Source organism: Oncorhynchus mykiss, chromosome 9, assembly GCF_013265735.2.
Source record: "Oncorhynchus mykiss isolate Arlee chromosome 9, USDA_OmykA_1.1, whole genome shotgun sequence".
Classification (NCBI taxonomy): Eukaryota; Metazoa; Chordata; class Actinopteri; order Salmoniformes; family Salmonidae; genus Oncorhynchus; species Oncorhynchus mykiss.
The window spans coordinates 76,581,469-76,600,628 of NC_048573.1; the positions used below are offsets into that span (position 1 = coordinate 76,581,469).

At 39.7% G+C, this 19,160-nt stretch overlaps 1 protein-coding gene across 5 annotated transcripts in view; it reads left to right on the forward strand.

Moving 5' to 3' along the window:
- The first annotated feature begins 1,557 nt into the window (after positions 1 to 1,557).
- Positions 1,558 to 19,160, forward strand: part of LOC110531290 (transcription factor E3) — a 45,271-nt gene continuing 27,668 nt past the window's right edge. For 2 of the 5 annotated variants that reach the window (XM_036989083.1, XM_036989082.1), the window contains exons 1-2: positions 1,561 to 2,252; positions 13,361 to 13,474. The gene's annotated coding sequence lies outside the window, so the exon portion shown is untranslated. Of the gene's footprint in view, positions 2,253 to 13,360; positions 13,475 to 19,160 lie in introns of all 5 variants that reach the window. The other 3 variants (XR_005053397.1, XM_036989081.1, XM_036989084.1) reach the window with 2 other exon arrangements.

The window sequence follows — 19,160 nt, forward strand, 5'->3', positions numbered from 1 at the left end:
TATGCGACTTTTTTTTCGAAAAAAACAAGTATGTGTCACGTTCTGACCATAGTTCTTGTGTGTTTTCCTTGTTTTAGTGTTGGTCAGGACGTGAGCCGGGTGGGCATTCTATGTTGTGTGTCTGGGTTTGTCTATTTCTATGTTTGGGCCTGATATGGTTTCTCAATCAGAGGCAGGTGTTAGTCGTTGTCTCTGATTGGGAACCATGTTTAGGTAGCCTGTTTTGTGGGTGGTTGTTTCTGTGTCTGTTTCACCACACAGGACTGTTTTGGTTTTCACATTTATTGTTTTGTATATTTGTAGTGTTTTTCCTGGTATTCGTCTTGATTAAAGATGTTTAACCCTAACCACGCTGCGTTTTGGTCCGCTTCTCCTTCCCAGGAGGAAAACCGTTACAGTATGACTTGAATACCAAGCTGTTATATAGATTCCACCTCTTCATCTAGTAGAATTCGGATGCATATTTTTCCACAATGCATTTTGGAAGAGGTGGGCTGCAAGTGATAGGCCCTAGTTCTCTTCAACAAGCCAAACAACATAACTAGGCTACTTGCAGTAATTGGGAAGATGCCCGTAGCTTCTGCGGTCGTGTTCAAATGTAGGCTAAGTACATAGCCGCTGAAAAATCCGATTTTATTTGATTAATAATAAAAAAATAAATAACTAATTATCTTTTCACAAAAGTAGTGCACCGGGCCTTTAATAGTCCTGTATTAGAGGACCGATATAGCCATCTGCAGAGACAACACTGGCAAAAAGATTCTCGGACCGATATAGCCGTGTGCAAAACCAGCACCGGCAAAAAAAGATTAAGACGCGGATGGTCGGGGGCTCGTTGTTGTTGTGCCGAACCCCCCCCCCCCCCCCCCCCCCCCCCCGCACTCAATTCTTCATTGCTGCGACTTGCTTGCTTGTTGAGTTTTCTGCTCTTCACTCCGTTGTCAGTTTAGCCTACATTTCACTGAGTTTCGTAACATAAATCATTTTTTATTTGTGTCCTTTAATCGCGGGGGGGGGGCACTAGTAATGTCTGCACTTTTCGGTTTGGCTATTTGTTTCAAGTGTATTAAGTCTATAAATAAATCTCTTTGCCAAAATTCGTTTATCTTTCCCATGTCTTATTCGACTAGTAGTTCTGAAATGTTTATTGCTTTCCTACATTTTACTCCCTCCTCTATATTTAATATAACACACATACATTAATTATTAATTTCGGTTGCCTATTCTGACCTGAAGTTTGTTCTAGAGAAAGTATTTGACTCTGATGTGTGCCACAGAAAGTATTTGACTCTAGCCACAAAATTAAGGAACTTTGAAGGGGGCCTGAGTAGTTCTATAACTCCATTCCTGTTCTATTCAGAGTCGAGAGGAATTAATCACAATGGAAATGAGCTATTGTCAGGCTGGTTGTCAGGCTGATTGTCAAGCTATTGTCAGGCTGGTTGTCAGGTTGGTTGCTAGGCTGGTTGCCAGGCTGGGTGCCAGGCTGGTTAATGTGAAGCATGTCTGTTAACCCACCCCACCTACCCAGCCAATCAGGAGCCGCTACTGCGTTGAGGCGGTTGCATACTGCATATGTTTAACTAAATCGTACCTGCTAAATAGTACGCGGTGATTAGCAAATAGTATGCAGTTTAAGTATGTAGTACGCTAGAATGGGTATTCGGACACCGCCAATGGTACAAAGTTTCATTTGACAGAAAGGTGCGTGACTACTCCCTCGTGTGGCGATAATAATGGCTTTAGTTTACAAGCGTCCTATTTTTTTGTAACTCTTCGGATGTCTCTCTCTCGGGGCTGTAGCCTACGCAGCTAAAACGATTTAACAAGGTTTCTAGTGTATGATCGTCATTCTTTGATTTCGTTTATAATTATCGTTTGATCGCTGAGGCTTGATTTTTTTTGATATTTTTTATTTCAACGGGAAATAGTTGAATGTTGATGACGTTCCATTTATTTTCTCGGTTGAACCGGTGAGCGGGGCAGGAGCCTCCTCTTTTGAGCTGTCAACCTGGCTTCCTGTTCTACAACATTATAAAACGAGGACATTTATTGTTTTTGACAAAGTAATTGTTGTTCGTCATATTGATTTCTGCGTAAACTGCAACGTTTTTTTGGATCGAATTCTGAGGATATTGGCTTTTTTCCCCACCAAGGACCGACATGGATTCCCATCGCTCGGTTCCAGGCTAACACGGGATATCAGTTGTCTTTCTCCTAAAAGCTAAAGCTATTCTTTGATTTATTTATCGGTGAGTAGGACATTATTATTTCCATATCATAACGGCTATAAAGACTATGAGTTGGTGTGTGGTTTCTGTCGTTGCGTTTCATTCGTCTGGTAATTGGAGAACCATGGCAACTTGGTGAGGCTTCACTGTTTACATTCTGTAGCTGTCTGGTGTGCTGATCCCGGCTGAGTTTCTGGATCCAGATACCGAAGGACCACCTGCTCTATTCATATGTTCTAGCTACGGTAGTTGTATTCCATTAGTAACCATGCAAATTGGTACATGTTACAATATACTGTCTTCAGAATACAGTATATTGTATTATCATGTGAGGCATGTTGTACATGTAACAGTAACATCTACTACTAGCCCATTTAACAGCTAAATGGGTTTTTCTCACGAAACTTCCTCTTGAGTAACTGAGAATAGGATCTGTACTTATCTATTTCACAATTATTCTTATGCTTTTCATCAGATATTATGCATTTTACCAACATTTTCACCAAAATCTTTTTACCATAACCGTTTTCAAAGTCCCCCAAAAGTTATAAACAAATCAATATTTCTTATATTTTTTTAAACATTGCTCCCCGAATCAAAAGGCCTGAGTTAAACACAACACTGAAAATAACAATATTTCAAATGAAATGATGCAATTATTATCAAATTAAATCAGACTTTTTCCCAATTTGAGCTGTTTACCCGTTTCTGTAAGGAGAAGGCCAAGTGGGGTAAAGGGGGGTGTTAGAGAATAAGAACCTAATTCTGAAGGCATCTAAATTAATTAACTTAACTTGTGCTCATCTAAGAACTACTCCTCTAGACTCATCATGGTTGACTAAAACTTTATTTAAAAAACACATCTAATATACAGGGGTAATCTACTATCATCTAATATACAGGGGTACTATACTATCATCTAATATACAGGGGTAATCTACTATCATCTAATATACAGGGGTAATCTACTATCATCTAATATACAGGGGTACTATACTATCATCTAATATACAGGGGTAATCTACTATCATCTAATATACAGGGGTAATATACTATCATCTAATATACAGGGGTAATCTACTATCATCTAATATACAGGGGTAATCTACTATCATCTAATATACAGGGGTACTATACTATCATCTAATATACAGGGGTACTATACTATCATCTAATATACAGGGGTAATCTACTATCATCTAATATACAGGGGTACTCTACTATCATCTAATATACAGGGGTAATATACTATCATCTAATATACAGGGGTACTACACTATCTATTATAGAGGGGTACTATACTATCATCTATTATACAGGGGTACTATACTATCATCTAATATACAGGGGTAATCTACTATCATCTAATATACAGGGGTACTCTACTATCATCTAATATACAGGGGTAATATACTATCATCTAATATACAGGGGTACTACACTATCTATTATAGAGGGGTACTATACTATCATCTATTATACAGGGGTACTATACTATCATCTATTATACAGGGGTATTATACTATCATCTAATATACAGGGGTACTATACTATCGTCTATTATACTGTGTGTACTCTACTATCATCTATTATACAGGGGTACTATACTATCTATTATACAGGGGTACTATACTATCATCTACTATACAGGGGTACTCTGCTACTATTTTAGAGGGTCCGGTCACACAAGGGTCCTGTTGGATATTGTCATTTAAAGGCAACAGTAACAAATCCCCACATGGCGAACCCAAACTGTTAACACACCTCTTGTCTGCGGAGAGAACGTTTGGCAATTTTAAAGCTAATTTCCTGTGTGTTCATCTGATACCTGAGTGACTCAACAAAATCAATGAGGGCCCCCTGGGGGGGGGGGGGGGGGGGGGGTCGAGTCGAGGCCCCTGGGCATGTAATCTGGCCATGGTATCTAAGATGTAGAAAGCTGGTAAGCCTAATTTACCCAGCTAGCTAATATGGCCAGTCGTTAATCAACTGGACATTCCTGACTGGTTATAAATAGCTCTCTAAGGTCTGTCAGCGAATGACATAATGGGACAAATGCCCGTTCAATACCCAATTAATTGCACTTTGTGCCGCCATTCTACTATTACAACTCATAACACAAGTAAGTTGAACTCTGAGCTGAGTTTAAGGGTGGATGGTATACCATATTTTATGATATACCGGTGTTGATGCAGGGACCGGTTTGGGTTTTAACTTTACCTTCTATAGCGCTTTCTCTCGGTGCCACTTTCCACACAGACCTAACCACGCCCCCTGTCAGCCAAGGAGCGCGCGCATTTGATGTTCCTCAACCACACACTTGCGTTCAGTCTCTGCCTGGTCAATGCAGCACATGCAACGATGCTGATGACAACAATGTTGATGACAACGATGCTGTTTTCACTTTGCTTCTTAGTATAAATCCTCCAGCGTTCTATAATGACACTATTAGTTTGTGTCATACATTAGCAAACAGCTAGTCTTGTCTTTTCTTAGCAAGTTGCCCTAAATCTTATGAGATGCTAATTGTTAGCCGCTAATAGCTAGCTAGCTAGCTAATAACTGTACTGAGTAAGAGCAAACATGCAATGTAGCCAAAGCTTATAGGGTCCCCTAGGAAACACTTATCAACACTTTAGTTCCTACCATCACAATAAATCCTCCCTGGCATTTTCCTTCGTGTTCATCTCAAACAACACTGTATTCAAAATGCCCACTATTATATTCTAACTATATAATTAGAATAGTAATTATATTTCCATGATTCCAACAGTTTTGCGCTAATTGGCAAAAATGTTACTGACCTGTAGTTGTGTGTTACTGACCTGTAGTTGTATGTTACTGACCTGACCTGTAGTTGTATATTACTGACCTGTAGTTGTGTGTTACTGACCTGTAGTTGTATATTACTGACCTGTAGTTGTATGTTACTGACCTGTAGTTGTATGTTACTGACCTGTAGTTGTATGTTACTGACTTGACCTGTAGTTGTATGTTACTGACCTGACCTGTAGTTGTATGTTACTGACCTGTAGTTGTGTGTTACTGACCTGTAGTTGTATATTACTGACCTGTAGTTGTATGTTACTGACCTGTAGTTGTGTGTTACTGACCTGACCTGTAGTTGTATGTTACTGACCTGTAGTTGTATGTTACTGACCTGACCTGTAGTTGTATGTTAGTGATCTGTAATGTTAGTGATCTGTAATTGTATGTTACTGACCTGTAGTTGTATATTACTGACCTGTATGTTACTGACCTGTAGTTGTATGTTACTGACCTGACCTGTAGTTGTATGTTAGTGATCTGTAATGTTAGTGATCTGTAATTGTATGTTACTGATCTGTAGTTGTATATTACTGACCTGTATGTTACTGACCTGACCTGTAGTTGTATGTTACTGACCGGTAGTTGTATGTTACTGATCTGTAGTTGTATGTTACTGATCTGTAGTTGTATGTTACTGACCTGTAGTTGTATATTACTGACCTGTAGTTGTATGTTACTGACCTGTAGTTGTATGTTACTGATCTGTAGTTGTATGTTACTGACCTGTAGTTGTATGTTACTGATCTGTAGTTGTATGTTACTGACCTGTAGTTGTATGTTACTGACCTGTAGTTGTATGTTACTGATCTGTAGTTGTATGTTACTGACCTGTAGTTGTATATTGCTGACCTGTAGTTGTATGTTACTGATCTGTAGTTGTATGTTACTGACCTGTAGTTGTATGTTACTAATCTGTAGTTGTATGTTACTGACCTGTAGTTGTATGTTACTGACTTGACCTGTAGTTGTATGTTACTGACCTGTAGTTGTATGTTACTGACCTGACCTGTAGTTGTATGTTACTGACCTGTAGTTGTGTGTTACTGACCTGTAGTTGTATATTACTGACCTGTAGTTGTATGTTACTGACCTGTAGTTGTGTGTTACTGACCTGACCTGTAGTTGAATGTTACTGACCTGTAGTTGTATGTTACTTACCTGACCTGTAGTTGTATGTTAGTGATCTGTAATGTTAGTGATCTGTAATTGTATGTTACTGACCTGTAGTTGTATATTACTGACCTGTATGTTACTGACCTGTAGTTGTATGTTACTGACCTGACCTGTAGTTGTATGTTAGTGATCTGTAATGTTAGTGATCTGTAATTGTATGTTACTGATCTGTAGTTGTATGTTACTGACCTGTAGTTGTATGTTACTGACCTGACCTGTAGTTGTATGTTACTGACCGGTAGTTGTATGTTACTGACCTGTAGTTGTATGTTACTGACCTGACCTGTAGTTGTATGTTAGTGATCTGTAATGTTAGTGATCTGTAATTGTATGTTACTGACCTGTAGTTGTATATTACTGACCTGACCTGTAGTTGTATGTTAGTGATCTGTAATGTTAGTGATCTGTAATTGTATGTTACTGATCTGTAGTTGTATGTTACTGACCTGTAGTTGTATGTTACTGACCTGACCTGTAGTTGTATGTTACTGACCTGTAGTTGTATATTACTGACCTGTAGTTGTATGTTACTGACCTGTAGTTGTATGTTACTGATCTGTAGTTGTATGTTACTGACCTTTAGTTGTATGTTACTGATCTGTAGTTGAATGTTACTGACCTGTAGTTGTATATTACTGACCTGTAGTTGTATGTTACTGACCTGTAGTTGTATGTTACTGATCTGTAGTTGTATGTTACTGACCTGTAGTTGTATGTTACTGATCTGTAGTTGTATGTTACTGACCTGTAGTTGTATATTACTGACCTGTAGTTGTATGTTACTGATCTGTAGTTGTATGTTACTGACCTGTAGTTGTATGTTACTGACCTGTAGTTGTATGTTACTGACCTGTAGTTGTATATTACTGACCTGTAGTTGTATGTTACTGACCTGTAGTTGTATGTTACTGACCTGACCTGTAGTTGTATGTTACTGACCTGTAGTTGTATGTTACTGATCTGTAGTTGTATGTTACTGACCTGTTGTTGTATATTACTGACCTGTAGTTGTATGTTACTGACCTGTAGTTGTATATTACTGACCTGTAGTTGTATGTTACTGACCTGTAGTTGTATGTTACTGACCTGTAGTTGTGTGTTACTGACCTGTAGTTGTGTGTTACTGACCTGTAGTTGTGTGTTACTGACCTGACCTGTAGTTGTATATTACTGACCTGTAGTTGTATATTACTGATCTGTAGTTGTATGTTACTGATCTGTAGTTGTATTTTACTGACCTGTAGTTGTATATTACTGATCTGTAGTTGTGTTTTACTGACCTGTAGTTGTATGTTACTGACCTGTAGTTGTGTGTTACTGACCTGACCTGTAGTTGTATGTTACTGACCTGTAGTTGTATGTTACTGACCTGTAGTTGTATGTTACTGACCTGACCTGTAGTTGTATGTTACTGATCTGTAGTTGTATGTTACTGACATGTAGTTGTATATTACTGACCTGTAGTTGTATGTTACTGACCTGTAGTTGTGTGTTACTGACCTGACCTGTAGTTGTATGTTAGTGATCTGTAATGTTAGTGATCTGTAATTGTATGTTACTGACCTGTAGTTGTATATTACTGACCTGTATGTTACTGACCTGTAGTTGTATGTTACTGACCTGACCTGTAGTTGTATGTTAGTGATCTGTAATGTTAGTGATCTGTAATTGTATGTTACTGATCTGTAGTTGTATATTACTGACCTGTATGTTACTGACCTGACCTGTAGTTGTATGTTACTGACCGGTAGTTGTATGTTACTGATCTGTAGTTGTATGTTACTGATCTGTAGTTGTATGTTACTGACCTGTAGTTGTATATTACTGACCTGTAGTTGTATGTTACTGACCTGTAGTTGTATGTTACTGATCTGTAGTTGTATGTTACTGACCTGTAGTTGTATGTTACTGATCTGTAGTTGTATGTTACTGACCTGTAGTTGTATGTTACTGACCTGTAGTTGTATGTTACTGATCTGTAGTTGTATGTTACTGACCTGTAGTTGTATATTGCTGACCTGTAGTTGTATGTTACTGATCTGTAGTTGTATGTTACTGACCTGTAGTTGTATGTTACTAATCTGTAGTTGTATGTTACTGACCTGTAGTTGTATGTTACTGACTTGACCTGTAGTTGTATGTTACTGACCTGTAGTTGTATGTTACTGACCTGACCTGTAGTTGTATGTTACTGACCTGTAGTTGTGTGTTACTGACCTGTAGTTGTATATTACTGACCTGTAGTTGTATGTTACTGACCTGTAGTTGTGTGTTACTGACCTGACCTGTAGTTGAATGTTACTGACCTGTAGTTGTATGTTACTTACCTGACCTGTAGTTGTATGTTAGTGATCTGTAATGTTAGTGATCTGTAATTGTATGTTACTGACCTGTAGTTGTATATTACTGACCTGTATGTTACTGACCTGTAGTTGTATGTTACTGACCTGACCTGTAGTTGTATGTTAGTGATCTGTAATGTTAGTGATCTGTAATTGTATGTTACTGATCTGTAGTTGTATGTTACTGACCTGTAGTTGTATGTTACTGACCTGACCTGTAGTTGTATGTTACTGACCGGTAGTTGTATGTTACTGACCTGTAGTTGTATGTTACTGACCTGACCTGTAGTTGTATGTTAGTGATCTGTAATGTTAGTGATCTGTAATTGTATGTTACTGACCTGTAGTTGTATATTACTGACCTGACCTGTAGTTGTATGTTAGTGATCTGTAATGTTAGTGATCTGTAATTGTATGTTACTGATCTGTAGTTGTATGTTACTGACCTGTAGTTGTATGTTACTGACCTGACCTGTAGTTGTATGTTACTGACCTGTAGTTGTATATTACTGACCTGTAGTTGTATGTTACTGACCTGTAGTTGTATGTTACTGATCTGTAGTTGTATGTTACTGACCTTTAGTTGTATGTTACTGATCTGTAGTTGAATGTTACTGACCTGTAGTTGTATATTACTGACCTGTAGTTGTATGTTACTGACCTGTAGTTGTATGTTACTGATCTGTAGTTGTATGTTACTGACCTGTAGTTGTATGTTACTGATCTGTAGTTGTATGTTACTGACCTGTAGTTGTATATTACTGACCTGTAGTTGTATGTTACTGATCTGTAGTTGTATGTTACTGACCTGTAGTTGTATGTTACTGACCTGTAGTTGTATGTTACTGACCTGTAGTTGTATATTACTGACCTGTAGTTGTATGTTACTGACCTGTAGTTGTATGTTACTGACCTGACCTGTAGTTGTATGTTACTGACCTGTAGTTGTATGTTACTGATCTGTAGTTGTATGTTACTGACCTGTTGTTGTATATTACTGACCTGTAGTTGTATGTTACTGACCTGTAGTTGTATATTACTGACCTGTAGTTGTATGTTACTGACCTGTAGTTGTATGTTACTGACCTGTAGTTGTGTGTTACTGACCTGTAGTTGTGTGTTACTGACCTGTAGTTGTGTGTTACTGACCTGACCTGTAGTTGTATATTACTGACCTGTAGTTGTATATTACTGATCTGTAGTTGTATGTTACTGATCTGTAGTTGTATTTTACTGACCTGTAGTTGTATATTACTGATCTGTAGTTGTGTTTTACTGACCTGTAGTTGTATGTTACTGACCTGTAGTTGTGTGTTACTGACCTGACCTGTAGTTGTATGTTACTGACCTGTAGTTGTATGTTACTGACCTGTAGTTGTATGTTACTGACCTGACCTGTAGTTGTATGTTACTGATCTGTAGTTGTATGTTACTGACATGTAGTTGTATATTACTGACCTGTAGTTGTATGTTACTGACCTGTAGTTGTGTGTTACTGACCTGACCTGTAGTTGTATGTTACTGACCTTTAGTTGTATGTTACTGACCTGTAGTTGTATGTTACTGATCTGTAGTTGTATATTACTGACCTGTAGTTGTATGTTACTGACCTATAGTTGTATATTACTGACCTGTAGTTGTATGTTACTGACCTGTAGTTGTGTGTTACTGACCTGACCTGTAGTTGTGTGTTACTGACCTGTAGTTGTATGTTACTGATCTGTAGTTGTATGTTACTGACCTGTAGTTGTATGTTACTGATCTGTAGTTGTATGTTACTGACCTGTAGTTGTTAATTACTGACCTGTAGTTGTATGTTACTGATCTGTAGTTGTATTTTACTGACCTGTAGTTGTATATTACTGATCTGTAGTTGTGTGTTACTGACCTGTAGTTGTATGTTACTGACCTTTAGTTGTGTGTTACTGACCTGACCTGTAGTTGTATGTTACTGACCTGTAGTTGTATGTTACTGACCTGTAGTTGTATATTACTGACCTGTAGTTGTATGTTACTGACCTGTAGTTGTGTGTTACTGACCTGACCTGTAGTTGTATGTTACTGACCTGTAGTTGTATGTTACTGACCTGTAGTTGTGTGTTACTGACCTGACCTGTAGTTGTATGTTACTGACCTTTAGTTGTATGTTACTGACCTGTAGTTGTATGTTACTGACCTGTAGTTGTGTGTTACTGACCTGACCTGTAGTTGTATGTTACTGACCTTTAGTTGTATGTTACTGATCTGTAGTTGTATATTACTGACCTGTAGTTGTATGTTACTGACCTGTAGCTGTATGTTACTGATTTGTAGTTGTATGTTACTGACCTGTAGTTGTATGTTACTGATCTGTAGTTGTATGTTACTGACCTGTAGTTGTTAATTACTGACCTGTAGTTGTATGTTACTGACCTGTAGTTGTATGTTACTGATCTGTAGTTGTATGTTACTGACATGTAGTTGTATATTACTGACCTGTAGTTGTATGTTACTGACCTGTAGTTGTGTGTTACTGACCTGACCTGTAGTTGTATGTTACTGACCTTTAGTTGTATGTTACTGACCTGTAGTTGTATGTTACTGACCTGTAGTTGTGTGTTACTGACCTGACCTGTAGTTGTATGTTACTGACCTGTAGTTGTGTGTTACTGACCTGACCTGTAGTTGTATGTTACTGACCTTTAGTTGTATGTTACTGACCTTTAGTTGTATGTTACTGATCTGTAGTTGTATATTACTGACCTGTAGTTGTATGTTACTGACCTGTAGTTGTATGTTACTGATTTGTAGTTGTATGTTACTGACCTGTAGTTGTATGTTACTGATCTGTAGTTGTATGTTACTGACCTGTAGTTGTTAATTACTGACCTGTAGTTGTATGTTACTGACCTGTAGTTGTATGTTACTGATCTGTAGTTGTATGTTACTAACCTGTAGTTGTGTGTTACTGACTTGACCTGTAGTTGTATATTACTGACCTGTAGTTGTATGTTACTGACCTGTAGTTGTGTGTTACTGACCTGTAGTTGTGTGTTACTGACCTGACCTGTAGTTGTATATTACTGACCTGTAGTTGTATATTACTGACCTGTAGTTGTATATTACTGATCTGTAGTTGTATTTTACTGACCTGTAGTTGTATGTTACTGACCTGTAGTTGTGTGTTACTGACCTGTAGTTGTATGTTAATGACCTGTAGTTGTATGTTACTGACCTGATCTGTAGTTGTATGTTACTGACCTGTAGTTGTGTGTTACTGACCTGTAGTTGTATGTTACTGACCTGTATGTTACTGACCTGACCTGTAGTTGTATATTACTGACCTGTAGTTGTGTGTTACTGACCTGTAGTTGTATGTTACTGATCTGTATATTACTGACCTGTAGTTGTATGTTACTGACCTGTAGTTGTATGTTACTGACCTGTATGTTACTGACCTGACCTGTAGTTGTATATTACCGACCTGTAGTTGTGTGTTACTGACCTGTAGTTGTATGTTACTGATCTGTAGTTGTATGTTACTGACCTGTAGTTGTATATTACTGACCTGTAGTTCTATGTTACTAATCTGTAGTTGTATATTACTGACCTGTAGTTGTATGTTACTGACCTGTAGTTGTGCGTTACTGACCTGACCTGTAGTTGTGTGTTACTGACCTGACCTGTAGTTGTGTGTTACTGACCTGTAGTTGTATGTTACTGACCTGTAGTTGTATATTACTGACCTGACCTGTAGTTGTATGTTACTGACCTGTAGTTGTATGTTACTGACCTGTAGTTGTATGTTACTGATCTGTAGTTGTATGTTACTGATATGTAGTTGTATATTACTGACCTGTAGTTGTATGTTACTGACCTGACCTTTAGTTGTATGTTACTGACCTGTAGTTGTATGTTACTGATCTCTAGTTGTATGTTACTGATCTGTAGTTGTATATTACTGACCTGACCTGTAGTTGTATGTTACTGACCTGTAGTTGTATATTACTGACCTGACCTGTAGTTGTATGTTACTGACCTGTAGTTGTATGTTACTGACCTGTAGTTGTATGTTACTGACCTGTAGTTGTATGTTACTGACCTGATCTGTAGTTGTATGTTACTGACCTGTAGTTGTATGTTACTGACCTGTATGTTACTGACCTGTAGTTGTGTGTTACTGACCTGTAGTTGTATGTTACTGACCTGTAGTTGTATGTTACTGACCTGACCTGTAGTTGTATGTTACTGACCTGTAGTTGTATGTTACTGATCTGTAGTTGTATATTACTGACCTGTAGTTGTATATTACTGACCTGTAGTTGTATGTTACTGACCTGTAGTTGTATGTTACTGATCTTTAGTTGTATGTTACTGACCTGATCTGTAGTTGTATGTTACTGACCTGTAGTTGTATGTTACTGACCTGTATGTTAATGACCTGTAGTTGTATGTTACTGACCTGATCTGTAGTTGTATGTTACTGACCTGTAGTTGTATGTTACTAACCTGTATGTTACTGACCTGTAGTTGTATGTTACTGATCTGTATGTTACTGATCTGTAGTTGTATATTACTGACCTGTAGTTGTATGTTACTGACCTTATCTGTAGTTGTGTGTTACTGACCTGTATATTACTGACCTGTAGTTGTATGTTACTGACTTGTATGTTACTGGCCTGTAGTTGTGTGTTACTGACCTGTAGTTGTATGTTACTGACCTGTAGTTGTATGTTACTGACCTGTAGTTGTATATTACTGACCTGTAGTTGTATGTTACTGACCTGTAGTTGTATGTGTTTCCAGTTTGGAGCCCCTCCTACCTGAGTCAGGGATAGAGGCGGACATCGAGGTCAAGAGCATCCTCTCTTCAGACTCTGATACCTTCTACCAGCTGTAAAGCCAGCCCATCACTCTGAGGTGAATACACACACACACACACACACGCACACGCACACACACACTGTTCTATGTGAGACCAGACACCACATTCATCTCTGTCCTTTCTCTCGTTTCTTTCCCCTCTGTCCATTTTGTAGAACTGTAGCGTGTCTGTGCATGCCTTGCTGGGCGAGAGGCTGAACTGTCTGTCTCTGTCTGTCTCTCCCCCCTCTCTCTGTCTGTCTGTCACTCTCTTTCTGTCTCTCCCCCCTCTCTCTCTCTCTGTCTGTCTGTCCCTCACTCTCCCCCTCTCTCTCTACATGTCTGTCTGTCTCTCACTGTCTCCCCCCCTCTCTCTCCCCCCTCTCGCTCTCTGTCTGTCTGTCTCTCGCTGTTTGTCTGTCTGTCTGTCTGTCTCTCCCCCCTCTCTCTCTCTCTGTCTGTCTGTCTCTCGCTGTATGTCTCTCATTGTCTCCCTCCCTCCCTCTCTCGCTCTCTGTCTGTCTGTCTGTCTGTCTGTCTGTCTGTCTGTCTGTCTGTCTGTCTGTCTGTCTGTCTCTTGCTGTCTGTCTCTTTCTCTCTCTCTTTCTCTCTGTGTTTGTGTGCATGTATGTGTGTGAAGCTGGGCATCAGGTTACTGCTGTGATTTCCAGTCTCAGTCAGTACCCTGGGAGTTTCCACAGTGTATTCACCAGTGACTCAGCATGAATGTGTGTATAGTATTAGAATCACGAACAGTATATAACCAAATATGAGATATCTTCACTTCCACTGGGGAGAGGTTGTGTTCGTTTGTTGAAGGTTACGGCAGTATCTTACTTTCACAACTTTAGATATTAATGTTGATCTTTAACTTAGACTCACACAAAACCTTTAGATAGTCATGGTATTTCAAGTGTGATCATGTTGTGGGAAATTCTGACTGGGAAATCCCTCCCTGTTGGGTAACGTGAATTTGTAATTCTGATCCCCTTGTCTCCTCTATCCAGGGGCTTCCCAGTGAGTGACTGGGCAGCATTTGGTACCGCCCTTAGGAAGATGATGTTTACTGGGGGGACGGGGGACGGGGGACGGGGGACGGGGGGGTTAGGATGTAGGGGAGACATATCCCCCTGTTGTTTGGTTTAGTTCAGAGCCGTCCCAGTGCTTTAAAGACTCACACAACCTTACATAGTAAATGTTTCCGCAAGGCCAAGCAGGATCTTGTGGGAATTTCTGACTGTTTAGTGGAGGAATGGGCAACTCCCCTTTTTGTAGTCCCTTGGATAAAATAAATAAATAATAATAATAATAATTAATATATATATTATTCGTAAAGTTTTCAGACCTCTTGACTGTTTCCACATTTTGTTACGTCACAGCCTTGTTCTAAAATGGATGAAATACTTTTATTTCCTCATCAATCTACACACAATACCCCACAATTGAAAGCGAAAACAGGTTTTCGAGAAATTGAGCTCCGGTGCATCCTGTTTCCATTCATCGTCCTTGATATGTTTCTACAACTTGATTTGGAGTCCACCTGTGGTAAATTCAACTGATTGGACGTGATTTGGAAAGGCACACACACCTGTCTATATAAGGTCTCACAGTTGACAGTGAATGTCAGAACAAAAACCAAGCCATGAGGTCGAAGGAATTGTCCGTTGAGCTCCGAGACAGGATTGTGTCGAGGCAAAATTCTGCATCATTGAAGATCCCCATGAACACAGTGGCCTCCATCATTCTTAAATGGAAGAAGTTTGAAATTACCAAGACTCTTCCTAGAGCTGGTCACCCGGCCAAACTGGGCCATCGGGGGAGAAGGGCCTTGGTCAGGGAGGTGACTAGTTTGATTAGCTTGCTAACTGATTATCATTCACACAACAGTTGCTATTTTCAGTAGCTAGTTAAACATGACAAACTGACAACGATTAGTATCGTATCATGCATGGTTTAGCACATTCACAATCAATATTAACAGCAGAATGCAACTGGCTAGCTAGCTGGCTATAACATTAACTGCATGCTACTGACTAGCTAGCTGGCTATAACATTAACTGCATGCTACTGACTAGCTAGCTGGCTATAACATTAACTGTATGCTACTGACTAGCTAGCTGGCTATAACATGAACTGCATGCTACTGACTAGCTAGCTGGCTATAACATGAACTGTATGCTACTGACTAGCTAGCTGGCTATAACATTAATTGTATGCTACTGACTAGCTAGCTGGCTATAACATTAACTGCATGCTACTGACTAGCTAGCTGGCTATAACATTAACTGCATGCTACTGGCTAGCTAGCTATAACATTAACTGCATGCTACTGACTAGCTAGCTAGCTATAACATGAACTGCATGCTACTGACTAGCTAGCTGGCTATAACATTAACTGCATGCTACTGACTAGCTAGCTAGCTATAACATTAACTGTATGCTACCGACTAGCTAGCTGGCTATAACATTAACTGCATGCTACTGACTAGCTAGCTGGCTATAACATTAACTGTATGCTACTGACTAGCTAGCTGCCTATAACATTAACTGCATGCTACTGACTAGCTAGCTGGTTACACTGTTGCGGCAGGGTAGCCTAGTGGTTAGAGCGTTGGACAAATTAACCAAAAGTTTGCTAGATCGAATCCCCCGAGGCTGACAAGGAAAAAAAACTGTTGTTCTGCCTCTGAACAAGGCAGTTAACCCACTGTTCCTAGGCCGTCATTGTAAATAAGAAATTGTTCTTAACTGACTTATTAAGATAATATATATTTTTTAAACAATTGAAAGCTGTAGCTACTCTTTCCATGACGAACATATGAGTTATGGATCTTTCAAATGTCTGCGTTAAGCAGAGAGCCGGATGTGCTATTGGACAGAGAAGCCTTGAGTGACAGAACGGACTTTCTCGTGAATGTCCCAGCCCCCCTTATTATCTCAACCAATCATGGCTAGCCGACATTCTGTATATTCTCTTGTGTCTAAACAGCTTTGTGATTTTCACGTTTGATTGTATATTTACAGATTGCGTACAGGTTTGTTATCAAGGCACATGAAAGTCCACATGCTCAAAAAGGCGTTTCTGCAAAGAAATACATTTAGATGACGAAAAAAAAAAAGTTGGAAAATTTGTCTTAGGCCCAGCTTCAAGAATCGGGGCACAAATGTGTATAATTGCAGGAAACGTGCTTTAAAACTGCAACATGTTATCTATGACCCATGGCAAAATGTGTAGATTACGGTACCAAATTAACAAAAATTCTCTCTGCTACCAAGAGGGGGAACCGCTTAAAATGTTTTGCTGACGAGGTGGCTAGTTCCGGTTCTGACTGCATTTGTGGGTATGGATGTGGGTTACACAGAATCACGGGCTACTGATGAGTTCAGAACCATGTGTTACTGATGACTTCAGAACCATGTGTTACTGATGACTTCAGAACCACGCGCCACTGATGAGTTCAGAACCACGGGCCACTGATGAGTTCAAAACCACGGGTTACTGATGAGTTCAGAACCACGGGTTACTGTTGACTTCAAAACCACGGGCCACTGATGAGTTCAGAACCACGGGCCACTGATGAGTTCAAAACCACGGGTTACTGATGAGTTCAGAACCACGGGTTACTGATGAGTTCAGAACCACGGGCCATTGATGAGTTCAGAACCACGGGCCACTGATGAGTTCAAAACCACGGGTTACTGATGAGTTCAGAACCACGGGTTACTGATGAGTTCAGAACCACGGGTTACTGATGAGTTCAGAACCACGGGCCACTGATGAGTTCAGAACCACGGGTCACTGATGAGTTCAGAACCACGGGCTACTGATGAGTTCAGAACCACGGGCCACTGATGAGTTCAGAACCACGGGCCACTGATGAGTTTATATTCTGCCATCTCCTTGTCTCGGTCCAGGGGCTTCCCAGTGACTGAATCAATCAAGGATCCACTTTGAGAAAGATGGTGTTTACAGAAGAGGGTTAGGGTGTAAGGTAGACAAATCCCCTGTGTGTTTAGTGTGTTGGATTTCTTTAGTTCAGATCCAGGTGCTTCCCAGTGAGTGAGTCATGAGCTGTTATTTCTCTCAATGGAAATGTATCTACATGTAACCACAGAGTCTTGTGAAACAGTCTTCTGTACTTTCAGTCGTCTCTGTCTTGTGTAAACGGACTTCTTCTATAATGTATCTGTTCTAATGTAACAAGAAGTCTGAACTGTGACCTCAACTTTGCTACATATTGTTGTAACTACATAATATCATCACTTCCATTTATCGCTGAGGTCTGCCTCTTTATCAAGGAGACTGACTGACAGGTCTTGTTTTTTTTTAATGAACTTGTATTTATTCAGGGGAACCCAATTGAGACCACTGCCCTAATTTACAATGGTGCCCTGAGAACAGAACAAATGACATCAATAAAACAAAAATATACAAACTACACGACAGCTATAAATACATTACAAACTACACAACAGCTATAAATACACCACAAACTACACGACAGCTATAAATACATTACCAACTACACGACAGCTATAAATACATTACAAACTACACAACAACTATAAATACACCACAAACTACACAACAACTATAAATACACCACAAACTACACGACAGCTATAAATACAGTACTTTCTGAATTGATTCAGACTTTTCATTCCTTTACACTTGTGTGTATAAGGTAGTAGTTTTGGAATTGTTAGCTAGATTACTTGTTGGTTATTACTGCATTGTCGGAACTAGAAGCACAAGCATTTCGCTTCACTCGCATTAACATCTGCTAACCATGTGTATGTGACCAATAACATCTGCTAACCAGGTGTATGTGACCAATAACATCTGCTAACCAGGTGTATGTGACCAATAACATCTGCTAACCAGGTGTATGTGACCATTAACATCTGCTAACCATGTGTACGTGACAAATACATTTGTTTTGACTTTTTCCACATTGTGTTATGTTGCAGCCTTATTCTAAAATGTATTACATTGTTTTTTGCCCCTCGTCCATCTATACACAATATCCCATAATGACAAAACAAAAACAGGTTTTTAGACATTTTCGCAAATGTATTCAAAATAAATTATTCAGACCCTTTACTCAGTACTTTGTTGAAGCACCTTTGGCAGCGATTACAGCCTTGTGTCTTCTTGGGTATGTTGCTAGAAGCTTGGCACACCTGTATTTGGGGAGTTTCTCCCATTCTTCTCTGCAGATCCTCTCAAGCTCTGTCAGGTTGGATGGGGAGCGTCGATGCACAGCTATTTTCAGGTCTCTTCAGAGATGTTTGATCGGGTTCAAGTCCGGGCTCTGGCTGGACCACTCAAGGACATTCAGAGACTTTTCCCCAAAGCCTGCGTTGTCTTGGCTGTGTGCTTATGGTCATTGTCTCATTGGAAGGTGAACCTTCACCCCAGTCTGAGGTCCTGAGCACTCTGGAGCAGGTTTTCATAAAAGATATCTCTGTACTTTGCTTCGTTCATCTTTCCCTCGATCCTGACTAGTCTCCCAGTCCCTGACGCTGAAAAACATCTCCACAGCATGATGCTGCCACCACCATGCTTCACCGTATGGACGGTGCCAGGTTTCCTCCAGATGTGACGCTTGGCATTCAGGCCAAAGAGTTCAATCTTGGTTTCATCAGACCAGATAATCTTGTTTCTTGCTGTCGTGCCTTTTTACAGAGGAGTGGCTTCCATCTGGTCACTCTACCAAAAGGCCTGATTGGTGGAGTGCTG